General features: G+C 37.6%; 1 protein-coding gene across 2 annotated transcripts in view; it reads right to left on the bottom strand.

Moving 5' to 3' along the window:
• The window catches only part of LOC113236783, a 79,132-nt gene extending 65,015 nt beyond the window's left edge, over positions 1–14,117 (bottom strand). For both annotated transcript variants that reach the window (XR_003310976.1, XM_026472959.1), the window contains exon 1: positions 13,934–14,117. The gene's annotated coding sequence lies outside the window, so the exon portion shown is untranslated. The remainder of the gene's footprint in view (positions 1–13,933) is intronic.
• Between the last annotated feature and the right edge of the window lie 2,451 nt (positions 14,118–16,568).

The raw sequence follows: 16,568 nt of genomic DNA on the forward strand, positions 1-16,568 counted from the left end.
TAGTGATTACCAAAAACCTGTTTGCACCAAATGTCTACACTTTTGATGTGTGTATATTAAAAAGAATACTTACTATACTTGTTTTTTTGTAAAGCACACAAACTATTTTTTATCTATATTGCAAAACTTGAGTTTCACAACACGTATCATTGTAAATGTTTGGAATAAAAATATACTTCGACACAAGCAAAATTTTCTTATTACCGTAGTAATATTGGGAACTCGAAAAATAAATTCTACGAACTCGATTGCGAAGATTTTCATGACTATTTGACAAAGTTACATAGTTCAACAACGACGATAATGATCCTTATATCATATAACTAAGTTGCGTATAAGTGTCTATGTAAAAGTAATTCCGAGTTACAACTCTTGTGGAATTTGTTAACAGTAAGGGCGCGTTCCCATTATGTCGTACATTTTTTATTTATCGTTGGACAACTGTCGCATCTGTTTCCATATCACGACTACCTGTCGTGACTGTGTCGTGGACGTTTATTTTGTCGTGAATAGCTGTTGTGCCCACTAGATCAGTTTTACACAATTTATCGGTTCACTGCATCCGCCTTGTCGTTTGCACGACAAAATCGTTTGAAGCTGCCATTATCTGTCGTCACATTTTTATTGTGACGTTTTATTTATCGTCAGACGACTGTCGTTCTAGCTCTTTCCATTGTCACGACACTCATCGTAACGTTAAAAAAGTCGTGAACGACAGTTAATCGTGTTTTACTGTATGCGAATAACTTCATTTAAATATACAAGCCACGATACTTTAAACTGCACGACTATCTGTCGTCACGATATAATGAGAACGCGCCCTAATTTTTACTTAAAGGAAACATTCCTTTATTTTTTTAAAGAAATAAAAGTGCAATCATGGATTTTCCAAAATTTCTAGCAACACGCGGGAATCGAATCCGCCTTAATCTGAAAAAAATGCACCCTGCACTTTTATTGCATCAATCGATAGGGTTTAATTATAAGAATCGATAGGGTTTAATTAAAGAATAAAATCTCTCTCACAAAATTGGTAAATTAAATGAAAAATAAAAACCATGAAATCTTAACGTATTTTAATAAAACAAAAAAAATGGTAATCTAATTAATTAGTTGCTCGAAATGAGCTCCATTTTCTTGGATACACAAATTTAATCTTTTAACGAATTCATTTTGAGTAACTTTTAATAACGTGTTGTGATGAATTGTATTACAAATCGTAAAGTAAGTACTTTCCCTCTATGTGGCATTACAAATTTCCACCCTGTATATACACGCCTTATGAGTCCAGATCTGTCACAACATTGTTATACTTTAAACGGTTATTTGCCCAACGAAGCAACCTCGCCCCGGCCTAGACAGGAAACTTTAAGCTCCAGCAAACAAGCTTACAAAGGCGATTTACTCTGTTTAATTGGCTGACAGCTAAACGATTTTAAACTTTAAACAGATAGCAGTAAAACATTGAAATAAAGCAAATGCTTTTCACGAAATTCAATTTGCTGTTTCGTAAGAGTTCCCGTATCCGTATTCTGAAACACACCGTCCGTGTTTCTCGTGATAATTTTTTAGTCTAAATAAAATAGTATAAAATTTTTCATGTGTGAATCCATTATATAAAAGTAAACACTTCAGAAGGCAAAGTTAAACGTCAACATTCTTTATTTCTTGGGTGCTCAATTTGCACTTGAAATCGTCATATTGATTAAACTCTACTGCTCATTCGTAAGGAGGATTCCCATGAGAGATATGAGTGAAGGACAAGAAGAACTCTGGTGGTTGTTCTTTGTAATAAATACTTGTACACATTTATCATTTTCATTATTTCAACAACATAGATCGAGACTACCTGGAAAAACTAAACCGGTCACTGCCTCGGATTTTTGTTATCCAAGTGCACCGAAGCTGTATAAAGTATTTGTTTCTTCTTCTTCTTCGAGTGCCTCGTCAATTCTGAAGGTTGGCCGTCAGCTTCCTATATCTGTCTCTATCAGCAGTCGACTGGAACAGCTGTTCGACTGTGTGTGTGGTGGAGTGTTCTGCAGCCACGATTTCTTTCTTCGCCCAGCGCGTCTCTTTTCCTGCACTTTGCCCATCATTATCAGCTATAGCAGCGTGTATCTATAGTTCCTAATCACGGGACCAAGATACTCTATTTTGCGCCTTTTGATAGATGGCATAACATAATTTTCCGAGACATATGAACACGCTGTAGCACGGTTAAGATCTTGACCCTCTAAGTCCAACCAATGCGCAACATGCGTTGGTACCAGGGCGTTCAATGTATTCTCGGTATCGGGGTGATTAACTAATGATAAGAGTAAATTAATTACCTCATTAGTTAAAGACACTCTTTAAGGGTATAAATATAAAATTTCATGTAATTGTCATCATTAGTATTCAAGTTATCAATACGAGAAGGCAACTACAATGACAGACGCCACAATGTTGACGAAAATCGAGCACCGCGCAGTGATTAAATTCCTTACGAAACAAGGAAAGACTCAAAAAAATTCATGAAGAAATGGTGACTGTTTATGAAGATTCTGCTCCTTCATTATCTACTACTCAGAAGTGTTCTAGTGAATTTAAACGGGGTAGAGAGAGTATTGAAGACAACCCCCGTGCTGGAGGGCCGGTAAGTGCTACTTCTGAAGAAAACGTCAAAATTGTCGAGAAACTTGTATTGGAAGATGCCCGTATCAGAGTGAAAACATTAGCAGAAAAGATTAAGCTATCCGTGGGTACCATTCAAACTATCCTTCATGAACATCTATCTTTCAAAAGTCAGTGCAAGATGGGTGCCGCGAATGCTCACGCCGCTTCAGAAACAAGTTCGAGTTGAGTGCAGTAAGGGGTTTTTGGAGCTCTGTAGCGAAAATCCGAGTGGAATTGTTGAACGCATTGTCACCGATGATGAAACGTGGGTTCATCACTATGATCCTGAGAGTAAGCAAGAGTCCATGCAGTGGCATAAAAAAGGAACAGACCAACCGAAGAAGTTTAAAGTCTGCCCATCCGCCGGAAAACTCATGGCCACAGTGTTTTGGCATTTTAAGGGAATTTTACTGATCGAATACACAAAAATGGGTCAAAGTATTATTGCCGCAGCTTACGCAAACAGCCTACGCAATTTGAAGGACGCTATAAAGGAAAAAATACCTGGAAAATTGACCGCTGGTGTCTTGCTTCTTCACGACAACGCGCCGGTTCACACAGGGCGCGTTGCCAAGGCTGCTGTGACGAATTGTGGATTTGAAGAAATCACTCATCCACCCTACAGCCCTGACCTGGCGCCCAGTGATTACTTTTTGTTCCTAAGCCTAAAAAAAGATCTTCGGGGTAAGCATTTTTCCGACGATGAAGAGTTGAAGGAGGCAATTAATGAACATTTTTCAGACAAAGAGGAAAAATATTTTTTCGAGGGCAGATGTAAGCCAGATGTTGTTCAATTGACGACAGCACAGAACTTTCCTCATATGTGAATCTTTTAACACATGACTTGAGCAAGTTCTATCCGGGTCTTAATTTCCTGATCAGATTCCCATGCTTCATTTATCCAAGCCCCCAAATACTTAAATTGTATACATAGGGCGCACTATAAGTTTCCGGAACTGGCCACTTACATATACAATATTTAAAAAGTAATTACAACATTTGAAAATGTAACTATTGCTGTAGAATACAGTTTGTTTCATCTGACTGTCACTCGTTTTTAACCGAGTTCAAAAAAGGAGGAGGTTCTCAATTCGACTGTAAATAGACGTAATTCCACGTACTTTTGAGGTCGGTTTTTTTAGTATTCTGTACTGAGATTATTACATTGTGGCGTCATTTTAGAAATTGGTTGTCAACATCACCATGGATTTAACTCGTGAAAATTTTTATAGTATGATTTTCTACGACTTTAAGTGTAATTTGACAGCTTAGCTGAGCTTCGCTCGGCTTCAAACTGCTTTTGGCGATGAAGCACCATGCAAGACGACTATTAATAGCTGGTTTGCAGAATTCAAACGCGTGAATCTCGGTGACAAATTTCGTAATGGTCGCCCGTCCACTGCTCTGAACAACAAAAATATCGATGCTGTGCGCCGTGTGATCAAAACAGAGAAGCATGTGACATACCACATGAGATTCAGGCATCTTTAGGCATAGGCATGAGTCAAATACAATCAATACTACACAAACATTTGGATGTGAAAAAGCTGTGCTCTCGGTGGATCCCACACGATTTGACTGAGGCTCAAAAAACGGCTCGCGTCGCTTGGTACAATGCCATACTTATCAGATTCAACGAAATTTGGGACTTTATGAAGACGAGCGTCAAGAACAGCTAGTTTATTTTTATTCCTCGTATTAATGTTATATCTGTCCATTTTTCATCAAAAAAAAATACTATTCTTTTCATCTTAGATGACATTTTTATAAATGTATTGTGTCTTTGGTGTAAGAAAGATAATTTCCTTTAACATTTAAGATCATATAAAAGAAATATTTATAAGATAGAAACTGTTTATTCTGCGAAACTTTCGTTTTCTTTCCGTACATATTTATATTTTTGTACTGTATTTTACAATATAATCGGCGTGCGCCTTTTGCAAATAATATTTTTTGACAGTGAACAGAAAATGTTCTTCATATAATATAACCCTGTGTACAAAGCCATTCAAACCAGCTCCCTTTTTCAATCAAATAAGGATTACCAGGAACATCACTCTTTGTAGCAGATATGTTGAGGTTTATTCACAATGCCTGCAGATAGAGCTGAATTGCTATTTTCGATTGCGACCGTATCCTCATATATTTTCATTTCGAAAATGGATTTTTAAAATATGAATTCACCGGTGCTATAAATCTGTGAAACATTTGATTCAGTACCCAAAAACTGTATCCGTGAAACACGAATAATTCGAATTCAGTATCGTATCTGCTTTAAATGAATTTCGCTTTCGTAACGACGTTATGGAGGCGATCGGAAGTCATATAACAGTGTACGTGACCTGATGACAGACAGACTGGTGTAATGTGTTTAGTGGCTCTTAAAAGTTATAGATGTCACAAATTAACCACATAATAATTTCGTTACAGTAACTTTGGTACCGTTTGTCCTTTTGCCTACATTAAATTGGGTAGAATGTTCAGAGGACATGTTGTCACATTGCAGTACACATGACCTTGTTACAGATTAATTAAATCTGTTTAGTGGTTGTCAAATATTATATACAGGACATCCCAATAATGGCTATGCTCCACAGAGGGAAAGTACCTTAAATAGTGTGCCTTGAGTGTCCCTAGCGCAAAAAAAATGTATTAGAGCACTGTGTGGTTTAAAATGAACAGACAGCTGTAGGCCTTTTTTAAGAAACATTACTGAAGTTAACATCTCTTTATGTATTTAACATCGCAGTTTTTATCAGAGGCGAAACAAAATTCTTTAGTATGTTAAGAGTGTCCGTAGAATTAATAAACTGGACAACGTTATTACCCTTACATATAACAATATTATTGTAATGAGTACCAAGATTTATAACTATTTGAAATATTTTAATCAAAATATTTTTAGTTTGTAGAATCATAATATTTATTTCTATGTATATTGACGACGTAATGAATATAATTAGTGGTGTCAGACATACTACTATTAGCTAAGAACTTTATAAATTGTATATAATTCTTATGTTTCTTATCATTGACTTACAAATAAATGGTCGTGGTGGACGGGTCAATACAAAAACCACGAAAAAAATGTCCCATGTCAACCTATTTAAACGTAGTGACATGTAAAGGAATATGAAAAAGCTAGAACGTTGAATTTGAATTGTAATGTCATCGCAGTATTGTCTAATTTTGCTTGCTTCGCTGTCAGTCGAACAAACGAAGACTAAAGCGTGAATGAAGCTCTGTATACGATTTTAACGCCCTATAAGTTGTATTGTAAGTCAATGTTTCTTATAGTTATTTACGTATTTAGTTCGTATGCTTTAAGGTGCAACGTAGAGAGTCGCTATAAATTTATTTATCTCCATGTATTTCAATGTATGTAACGCCACTATACCGACGACCTGCCAGAAATCAGTCAAGACGAGATCGTGTTGGCTCTAAAACAGCTTAAAAATGGAAAAGCCCCCGGTGAAGACGGAGTTACTTCGGAGCTTTTGAAGTCTGGAGGAGTTCCTATTATCCAGGAACTTCAGAAGCTCTTTAACTTGGTCATTCACTGCGGGAGAACTCCACGGGCGTGGAACAGGAGTATTGTAGTTCTCTTCTTTAAAAAGGGAGATAAAACTCTACTGAAAAACTACCGACCCATCTCACTCCTGAGTCACGTCTACAAGCTGTTTTCTAGAGTCATCACGAATCGCCTCGCAAGAAGACTCGACGAGTTTCAGCCACCGGAACAGGCCGGGTTTCGGGGAGGATATGGCACCATAGACCACATACACACAGTGAGGCAGATTATACAGAAGTCCGAAGAGTATAATCGGCCCCTGTGTTTAGCTTTCGTGGACTATGAGAAGGCCTTTGACTCTGTCGAAACCTGGGCTGTCCTGGAATCCTTACAGCGGTGCCAAGTGGACTATCGTTATATACAAGTGTTGAGATGTCTTTACGATGCTGCTACCATGAGTGTCCAAGTACAGGACCAGCAGTCTGAACCTATCCAATTACGCAGAGGGGTGAGACAGGGGGATGTCATATCCCCGAAACTGTTCACCGCTGCATTGGAGGATATGTTTAAGACGCTGGACTGGAAAAGGATGGGCATTAACATAAACGGCGAGTACATCTCACACTTGCGATTTGCAGATGACATAGTCCTAATGGCAGAATCGCTGGAGGAACTGGATCAGATGCTGAACAGCCTAGCATCCGCCTCGCGGCGGATTGGTCTCGGCATGAACTTTGATAAAACCAAAGTCATGATCAATGACCACATTGATCCGAGACCCATCTGCGTCGATGGCCACCTTCTTGAAGTTGTTTCCGAATACACTTACCTCGGGCAGATTCTGCAGTTAGGTAGAAATAACTTCGAGAAGGAGGCCAGGAGGAGGATTCAGCTTGGCTGGGCAGCGTTTGGGAAGCTACGTCGAGTCTTTTCGTCGCCCATCCCGCAGAGCTTGAAAACAAAGGTTTTCAACCAGTGCGTCCTACCAGTTCTAACGTACGGAGCTGAGTCGTGGACACTCACGATACGGCTAGTCCACCAGTTTAAAGTCGCTCAGCGAGCTATGGAACGAGCTATGCTCGGAGTTTCTCTGAAAGATAAACTCCGTAATGAGGTTATCAGACAGAGAACCAAAGTGATCGACATAGCTCTTCGGATAAGCAAGCTGAAGTGGCAGTGGGCTGGACATATCTGCCGAAGAACCGACAACCGCTGGGGTAAACGAGTTCTTGAGTGGAGACCACGACTTGGCAAACGTAGTGTGGGACGCCCTCCAGCCAGATGGAGTGACGATCTGCGGAAGATTGCTGGCAGGAAATGGATGCGTCAAGCCGAGAACAGGGCTAAATGGCGTGCATTAGGGGAGGCCTATGTCCAGCAGTGGACTGCAATAGGCTGATGATGATGATGATTTCAATGTATACACTGTAACCTATGTTGACGAATAAATCTATTTGACATTTAACTGTACATTTAACTTGAAATTTTGATCAGGAAAATAAATAGAATGAATGAAAATGAATTCCTCTTTATTATAAGTGCATGATAAAATGCAATGCAAACTTTGCGCCACTGCCCATATTTTGGTTGTGACTTTAGCTGAATGGGATCCTTTTGCATACGCCACAGCTTCACACATGTCAGTATAGTATTAAGTATTTAGTATAGTACAAGTTGTTGTTTAAATGTTTGTTACGCTATGTTTTGTGTTATTTCTGTTTTTATTTACATTCGTTTTTTGTGTCTTTTTTGTAACGTGACGTTGCAATAAATATTGTCTATTTATTTCTATTTCCATATAAGTCATGCGCTCACGGCTTTAACAGAGTGCGCGCGTTACAAGTAAGTTTTAGTGGCAGTGGAGCTGCTTGTGGAAAACTTCGTCCAGGGAAGTACTGCCACCTAAAGCAGTAATGTGACCATTATTGTGTTCCGATTTTAAAGGGTAAGGGTGCTTGTCGACTTATGTCTCAGGGTGACGGGTACGGTGGCAATGCCCTTCAGAACTTTGCGATTTAAAGCTCTGAGTGGCACTGCAACTGCCGGACAGGTATGTCGCTTACAACCAGGCGCACGACTTATTCGTCCCGTCACTTGGTACTCTCAGCGTTAGACGCACTTGAAAGCGTAAATGTTACTTTCAATGTTTACAATTTATGACGTGTTTATATTTTTGCGTATTACAACCTAAAAGGACTCACAAATCATCATGTTAAGTGAATATGATGGATTTTGTTGTAAACAGATATTTGATACTCCATCACATTTTCAATCCACGTAAACAGAAGTAATTTCTTTTTTATTGCGATAGGCTTACGCCGGCGAATTTCATTCCCTAACGCATAAATAATACGAACGTGATTCATAATCCTAAGAAAAAACTACCTTACTTCTTAGAACTAGATCTTATTTGTATGGTATGTATAAGTAGCAGTAGAGCACCGTTTGAAAGTTTGTCCAGGGAAGTACTGCCTCCTTATCTATTTCTGCCACCAAGATATAATACCAAGATTATTACGTCGTGCGCCTGGTTTCAAGCGACACACCAAATAACAGTTGCAGTACAATTCAGAGCTTTGAATCGCAACGTTCTAAGTCACCCTGGCACATAAGTTGACAAGTCCCATGTGCCTGTAATTTCATCAGCACCCTCAACCTTCCAAACCGGAACGCAATAATGCTTATATTACTGCTTGGCAGCAAAAATAGTTTAGGCGGCAGTACTTCCCTGGACGAACTTTTCTACAAGGAGCTCTATTGCTCTCTTGACTTGTATCTGGGTGGACTTATGTCTCAGGGTGAAGGGCGTCTGAGTAGCACTGGAACTGCTATGGACAGGCTTGTCGCTTACCATCAGTCGTACGAAATGTTCATTCCGTCACTTGATATCACAAAAAAACCAACTCCGTAAATTATCGTTTATCCTGTACACAATATAATTAAAGTTTCCAATGAACTACATTCGAGTAATATTTTTTAATTTCCCCTGTCCATTATTTAACCGGTAGTGCTATTTTGTCGCATGGCCCCAAAATGGAAAATTTTTACCCGAAAGCGAAAAAGGACACGAATTTAATTTCTTCCGAACAAGGACCAAGTTATTGAGGAGGGTAAGTCTGCAAATTTTTGACAAGGGTTTCGAAATTTGCTGACAAATAAGTTTAATTGAAATTTATTGTCTTCCTTACTGCGAATGGGTTTAACCTTAAACCAATCAATTCTTATTAGAATAATATTTACATAGGATAACTGCAAATACAAATTCTAATTAGAGTTGTATATTCGGTTACTATTCGGTTTGGTTAACTTTCAAAAATTAAGTTTTCGAAAATTAATGACACTGAAGTAAACAAACCACTTTTTTTAACGCACACATCCTGTGTTGCGGACGCCACAGACTCACAAGAGAAACAAATGTAGGCCATACAAATATTTCTGTCGGTCCTGGAATCGATCCCGGGACCTCTGCGTGGCAGACCAGCACGGTTACATTATAAAAAAAATACGTATTAAACTTGAAAATTCAAGTACCTTTTTTGTTTGTTGATCACACCATTCCAACCACTGAACATAACTGAACGTAATAAGTGGTATTTTTCATACCAATTCTTATATGTGCATTAAACAGGCCAAATGATTTGACCGAATTTATTATTATTGGCTATTCTGCCACTACTATTCGTTGCAACATTCATTCTAATTATCCTATCGTGTAGATTACCTATGACTTTACTTCATGAGTATAGTTGAACAGACTTCCTAGAAATCATATAGTAGCAATAGAGCTCCTTGTGAGAGTGGCACAGCAACTGTTATGGACAGGCGTGTAGCCAAGTTGATGTTACCATCAGTGCACGACTTGTTAATCCCGTCACTTGGTATTATAAAAAAAATCAAGTAGTTGTCTAGTGTATATGTTGCAATCTAAATTACAGGGAAACAACGGTACCTCTCTTCTCTTCTCTCTTAGGCTTATCACATTCTTTCTCTCCCTTTCGCTCTCAAGTTGGCCCTTCTACTACCGAGGATCGTGCTCACTTTGTGATGCAGTGTCAATCTGTCGTCCTCATTTCCTGGTATAATTTGGTAGTGGGCTGCGCTACCTTATCCCGGTCAATCAATCTTGTTAACCTTGTTGGACAATCACTGTAATTAAATGTAGTCTTTTATATAGGGTGACACAAAAATAATGTTCGTATTTTAAGGATAACTTATTCAATATAAACAACAATAAAAAATAGGGAATCAAACAACTATTATTATGGAAACTTTGCCAAGCAAACAGTTTTGGTCTAATAATTACAACTATTTTTACAGACCAATTTTTTTAACGATTTGAGAAGTGTTTGTTTTTAACGCCGTTATTTGGTTGGAGTATACCACTTTAACAGAATTTGTTACACGGCCATTAAGAAAGACACATAATAGCAATATAAAGGTCCCAATGGTTTTATAATTACGGTTTGTCAAAGTGCCGCGTTTGGTTCGACCCGCAACTTATTATCGCTCAGCCTTTATCAGGCTAAAAGCGTCATTATGGCCAAATGTCTGTTTATTACTTAAATAAAGTTCAAGTTCTAAATAATATTGTTCTGATTCAATTATTTTTTTATATCACTGCTGGACGCTGGCTGCTGCGGTGCAATAAAATCTGCCTCTTAACTAGAAGTTCAGGAAGGTAACATTCTTAACAATTAGCTAAACCACTTTAAAACCGAAACAAAAATTGTGGGAATCAATAATTTATATAGTTCAAAATATCTTTTTTTATCTCTTATTTTAGTTTACATCTTTTAGTTTCCCAGCCGATACATCTTCGTGTCATTACTGCTGGCCATACATACAAAGTTTATCCTTAAGTTACAGCATCTCTAAATGATTTGAATTAGTTATTTTTAGCCGACTTCAAAAAAAGGAGTAGGTTCTCAATTCTACTGTATGTTTTTTTTTTGTATGTATATTACGCGATAACTCCGGTATTTGTGAACCGATTTAGATGATTCTTTTTTATTGGAAAGAGGGTACCTCCATAGTGGTCCCATTTAATGTTGAAGAAAATCATCCACCTCTAAGAGTGGCTGTCCATGCATCAAGATTCATTTTTATAAATGGCGCCTATATTTTATTATAAGGAGCAATTATTTTAATGGTTGATTTTGCTATTCTCCAGTTCAAGGCGTTTTTCTCTCTCAATATACTCTTAGTAGTGAGAACCGACTTTTATTATCTCCTGTGGCAAGTTCCATACAGTGGCGAACTAGGGGATGGATCCGGGTTTGCGCACTTATCGGTAACCGATTTCATTCATAAAACTTGGCGAATAGATTTAATACCACGTATTTTTGAGGTCGGTGTTTTTAGTACTCTGTACTCAGATTATCATTATACCTGAGTTGGACAATGGAAAATCAAGAATAAAGTTGTTTATTCTTAAGAGAATGTCTCTTAAAAGGGAACATCTTTTTTTATGAACCAACCAATAAACATGTCTCCCATTTGATATATTTTTTTAAACACCGAGCGAACGCTTCCGTTCTATAATGAATGGCGCTTGCGATGACTCGCGCTATGCAACTCGAGATTATACTAATTCGTGCGTCTACTACAAGCAAGTTTCCACCACAACAGTGTTCACATAAGCCTAAGTTCATACAAAGAAAGAATTTCGTCTACGTCACAACGCATCGAGTCATCACGCTCCTATTTCAAGGTTTTAAATAAAATAATCAGTATTTAAATAAATTTTGGTAAGCGATACGCCTGAGCGATACGTCAGATTTCTAATTGAACCAATAATCTTGACCCGACCTCAAAAGTACGTGGAATTACGTCTATTTGCTAAGTTTTATTGAAATATCCTAAAATGCGTAAACAGCCACCCTTAGAGGTGGATAATTTTCTTCAAAATGAAATGGGACCCCTATGGAAGTACCCCTTTTCAATAAAAAAAAGAATCATGAAAATCGGTTCACAAATACCGGAGTTATCACGTAACATACATACAAAAAAAACATATAATCGAATTGAGAACCTCCTCCTTTTTTGAAGTCGGTTAAAAAATATCTCTGATCCGACTAAGACTTACACGCTCCCGTCAATGTACAAATATAAGAACCGTAGGGCATTCTTTGTCTTTTTATTAAAGGATTAACGAATAACTTTCAAAATGTGAATGGATCGACTGGGAGACCAAAGTGCTGGTAGAAAGAAACCTTGCCCAATGCGTTGCAATTTTCGGCAACTTGACGCGAGATCATCTTCATTTCAACTGGTTCCATTTCATGTAGTCCTAGTTCAAGTATTACAATATAAACATAAACTTTTAATGTATTTTAGCGCTATTTCATCATCATCATCAACCCATTTATACGTTCCAATACTGGGCACGGGTCTTCTCTCAGGCGAGGGTTAATGCGGGTTGGAGACTTCGCACGTTTTCTGAGGGTTGTTAACGTTCTTCGCAGATTTCATCGCGATGTTTTTTTTCACCTCACCATAAATTTGACTTTGAAATAAAATTGCGCACATAAATTACGAAAAACTCATTCCGGATTCGAATCGACGGCCTCTGCTTAAGAAGCGGTAGGTCAAGCCATTAAGCTACCACGGCTTCTAGCGCTACTTAATTTCGTTTATTTGGCAATCCGTGTGATACCCAGGCACACATATAATGGTCTATACATTTATTAAATTTGTCACCTATTGATTTTGCAAATTTGCATGTAAACTGTGTCAATGGCTTTTCGTAGAATAGCACTGGCTACCTAATATATATATGTATATATTTGACTCTACTTATCAAGTAAGAAAAAATGAATGTGTGAGCTGTAATTTGCTCTAAAACTCTATCAGCAAGGAAGTATTTGCTGACTATTATTACTGCGTCCCGGTTTAAAAAAGTAAAGGTGCTGGTGAAATGACAGGTACTAGATACTTATCAACTTATGTCTCAAGATGACGGATGCAGTGGTAGTGCCCCTCAGATCTTTGCAATTTAATGCTCTGAGTGGTACTGCAACTGTTACATGGACAGACGTGTTGCTTACCACCAGGCGCACGAATTGTTAGTCGTAAAGTAAAGTGTCCCGTCACTTGGTGTTATAAAAAAAACTTTCTTGTGTCTTATCCAGACAAGCGACCTATGTCAAATGAATCCAGTTTATGAGGAAGATACCGGTTCAATGTTGTCAGGTGCATGGTACATGTTGTGAATACAGCTGTATAATAAATAATAAATCAGTTCTTTTGGTTTAAGCTATTATTCCTAATAAAAACTATATTAAATACACCTACGGAAACCTTAAAGGTAGTACACTAAACTATAGGTTAAGCTCACACTATTTAATAGTGCTATTTGAACACTATGAAAATGACGTAAGACAGAATATACAACACGTACATCATTAGGTGTGGCTCGTGGTCGTAACCGTGAACAATTAAGGCAAAAAAGGATTACTCATTAAAAAAATACATTAATAAAAATTGTTCTATTTATTACATTTAAAGTAATTTACTATTCTTTGATAAAGTTATTTATTCAACACGCTATGGCGTGAAGAAGTAAGTAAATAAGAGTTTAAAGTAATATGTTACTTTAAACTCTTATTTACTTACTTCTTTATAATTCTTTTTTTTTAAATGAATATATAAAGTATTTTCAGTGCATTAAGCGATGTATTTAATTGCTAATAAAAATTATTAAATCAAAAATATGGACGACAGTTCATTATATCATAAGAATGTATCTTATCTCATAAAACTTACCTTTAATTTTTTTGACACTATACACAACAATAATAACAATTAATAAATTAAAATTGAACAATAACCACAAAACAGTTCACGTGTTTCAATAGATTGACCAAATTTTTTGAATATTGGCGGCAGAATATTCGTAGATACTCTACGGCGGCGTAGCTCGTAGTCGCGTAGCCGTCTGGAACCGGCAAACGTGGCGAGATCCCGAGAGCAACTGAGGGACGGATGGGCGCTGCACCGTGGCCCGCGCCGCACCGTTGCAGTCCGAGTTCTTCCACTCATCTTCTCTCCTGCCACACGCTACCTTAATTGCTTATGCATTTAAAATAGAAATCAAATAAGTCATACATTTATCAAGTCGATGTGAAACTAAAGGAACAAGGATAAAAATTGAGGTAAAGCGAATTACGAATATTCGGAAACGCCATTCCAGTTTCGGCAACACGTAAAACTTCAATAATTTATACCCTAAAAATAACTTTTTCAATCCGCTTCCGAGGATTGGAAAGGATTTAGCTTGTTCGTTAAAAGCAAAATTGATTTCGAGCAGACTTTACATTCGAAACAAGACTGTGTCAGATGTTGATAGGCAATTAGGATGTGTCATATAGGCGAACGGGACATATAGGACAAACGGGAGAATCTCCTTGTTCTTTTCCACTCTGAACTGCGGGACAAATTAAATTCCATTGCGATATTAAAGAAAATCCCCAAAGCCACCGGCGGCTTTATGAAAGAATTTAATAATAAAGACCAGAATAATATTAAATTTTTCGTGAAAACAAATATGGAGCGAAAAGAAATTCTGTTCCCACCTGGGGCCTGGGGTAGTCGAATTTATTAGCATTCAAATGATTTATAACTAGCGAGCGGCAGCTGAATATTTTCTGATTCGTCTTAAATTAAATTCTTTCTTTCCTTTGAGAGGATTTCATTAAGGGTAACGAAATGGCGCGGGGATGAAAAAGATAATCTGGAAAGGAGAGTACGCGGCCGCAGCGCATCCCCGCAACCGGACGCTGCGATAGGCACCTAGCCAGTGAACCGCGAGACGGTAGTAATGGATCTTCTTATACCGGTCAATGTTTGTCCAACACTCTTCTAAAATACTTAATCTTTTTAGGCTTTAATTACATTTAGTTACAACAACATGCGTCCAGCTTAAACGCAGACTGAGATCTTCTGATTAAGTAGCTTATTATTGACAACATCCATTTCCAAAAACTGTTTTGTAATTTAAATGAACGTGTCTCACCTCAAGTGAGTTGTTGACCAACATTAAATTATCTTTGTTCGGAAAATGTATAGATTTTTAATCTTCATTGAATGTAATTAATATTATATTTCATTTTTTTTTTCAATTTTATTTTATTTAGAACAAACTTGATATTGTATTAAATTGTATTCTTCAATTTTATTATTTACCTATAGAAGATGCCATTTGTAACGTTAAATTATTTTAAATTAAACACACTTTTTATGACATACATTGCGGCGCCATGCAGGGTTACATGGATGGACTTTGTATTATTTTAAGAACATTACTCACGTGATTCAATGAATATCTATTTGAAGTGAATCATGTTTTGAAAACCGACAGTCTTACGACTAAATAGTGTTTGAAATGCATTCGTAAAACAGTTCATTTAGTAGCAGTAGAATTTCTTGTGAAAGGATTCGTGCAGGGAAGTACTACTGCCTCTTTACCTATTTCTACCGGCAGTACGCGAACGTTACTGTGTTTCAGTTTTGAAGGGTGCTTGTGAAATTATAGGCACATGAAACTTGTAAACTTATGTTTCAGGGTGACCAATGCGGAGCTTAACACCAAGCGCACGACTTGTTCGTCCTATTATCTGGTATCATAAAAAAATCATCTGACTATAGCCGAAAATCAAAACTCCCTCATTGTATCTACACCCGCTACACTGTACAAGCCTCGCCTTTATGCTTCTCGACATTACATCTTTCTGACACAATCACATCTTCGTCTTATTTGCTCGATCCTCTATACAACAATGGATTTATTTGAGTAAATACGCTGCACTATTCTTAGAGCACATTTTCCCCTTTTCTAAAGCTATTTCCTTCAGCGAACAAAACTATTGGATCCGCGTGCAGTAATCGTACCACTCCGCATGGCGTTTGTAAAGTTGAAATATTTAACGAGCTGACTGCAAAGAACAAAGCCGGCCTTGTATTTAGCTCACATGTCTAGCGTACCCAAAAGGCGGCCGTCATTAAATTCTGTGCTCCTTTATACGCTTCTGACTTCGTTAACCATACAAACGGCTGCGATAGAAATGTGCGAGGAAACTATAAAGGCTTATATAATTACTTACAACGTATTGACGATGTGCAGACAGCTCCCTTCTATGGCACAGATTGGTTATGTCCCCAATTTGAATCTTAACTACTTTACGCATACGTTTACGAACCGATACTAAATGGTTAACTTAGAATATTCTCTTAGAGCTAGGCTCGGTTGTCGGTGTAGTAATCATAATTGAACTCCTTAATATATCGTGGTTGAACTTAGCATATCGGAGCCTTAAGTGATAGATTAAAGTACTTAAGTGACTGTTTTGACACAACAAACCTTTTGTTATTACAGACGAAAATGCTGAATATACCCGATAAA

This window comes from Hyposmocoma kahamanoa, unplaced genomic scaffold (genome assembly GCF_003589595.1).
Source record: "Hyposmocoma kahamanoa isolate Upper Pololo Valley unplaced genomic scaffold, ASM358959v1 92, whole genome shotgun sequence".
NCBI classification, from domain to species: Eukaryota; Metazoa; Arthropoda; class Insecta; order Lepidoptera; family Cosmopterigidae; genus Hyposmocoma; species Hyposmocoma kahamanoa.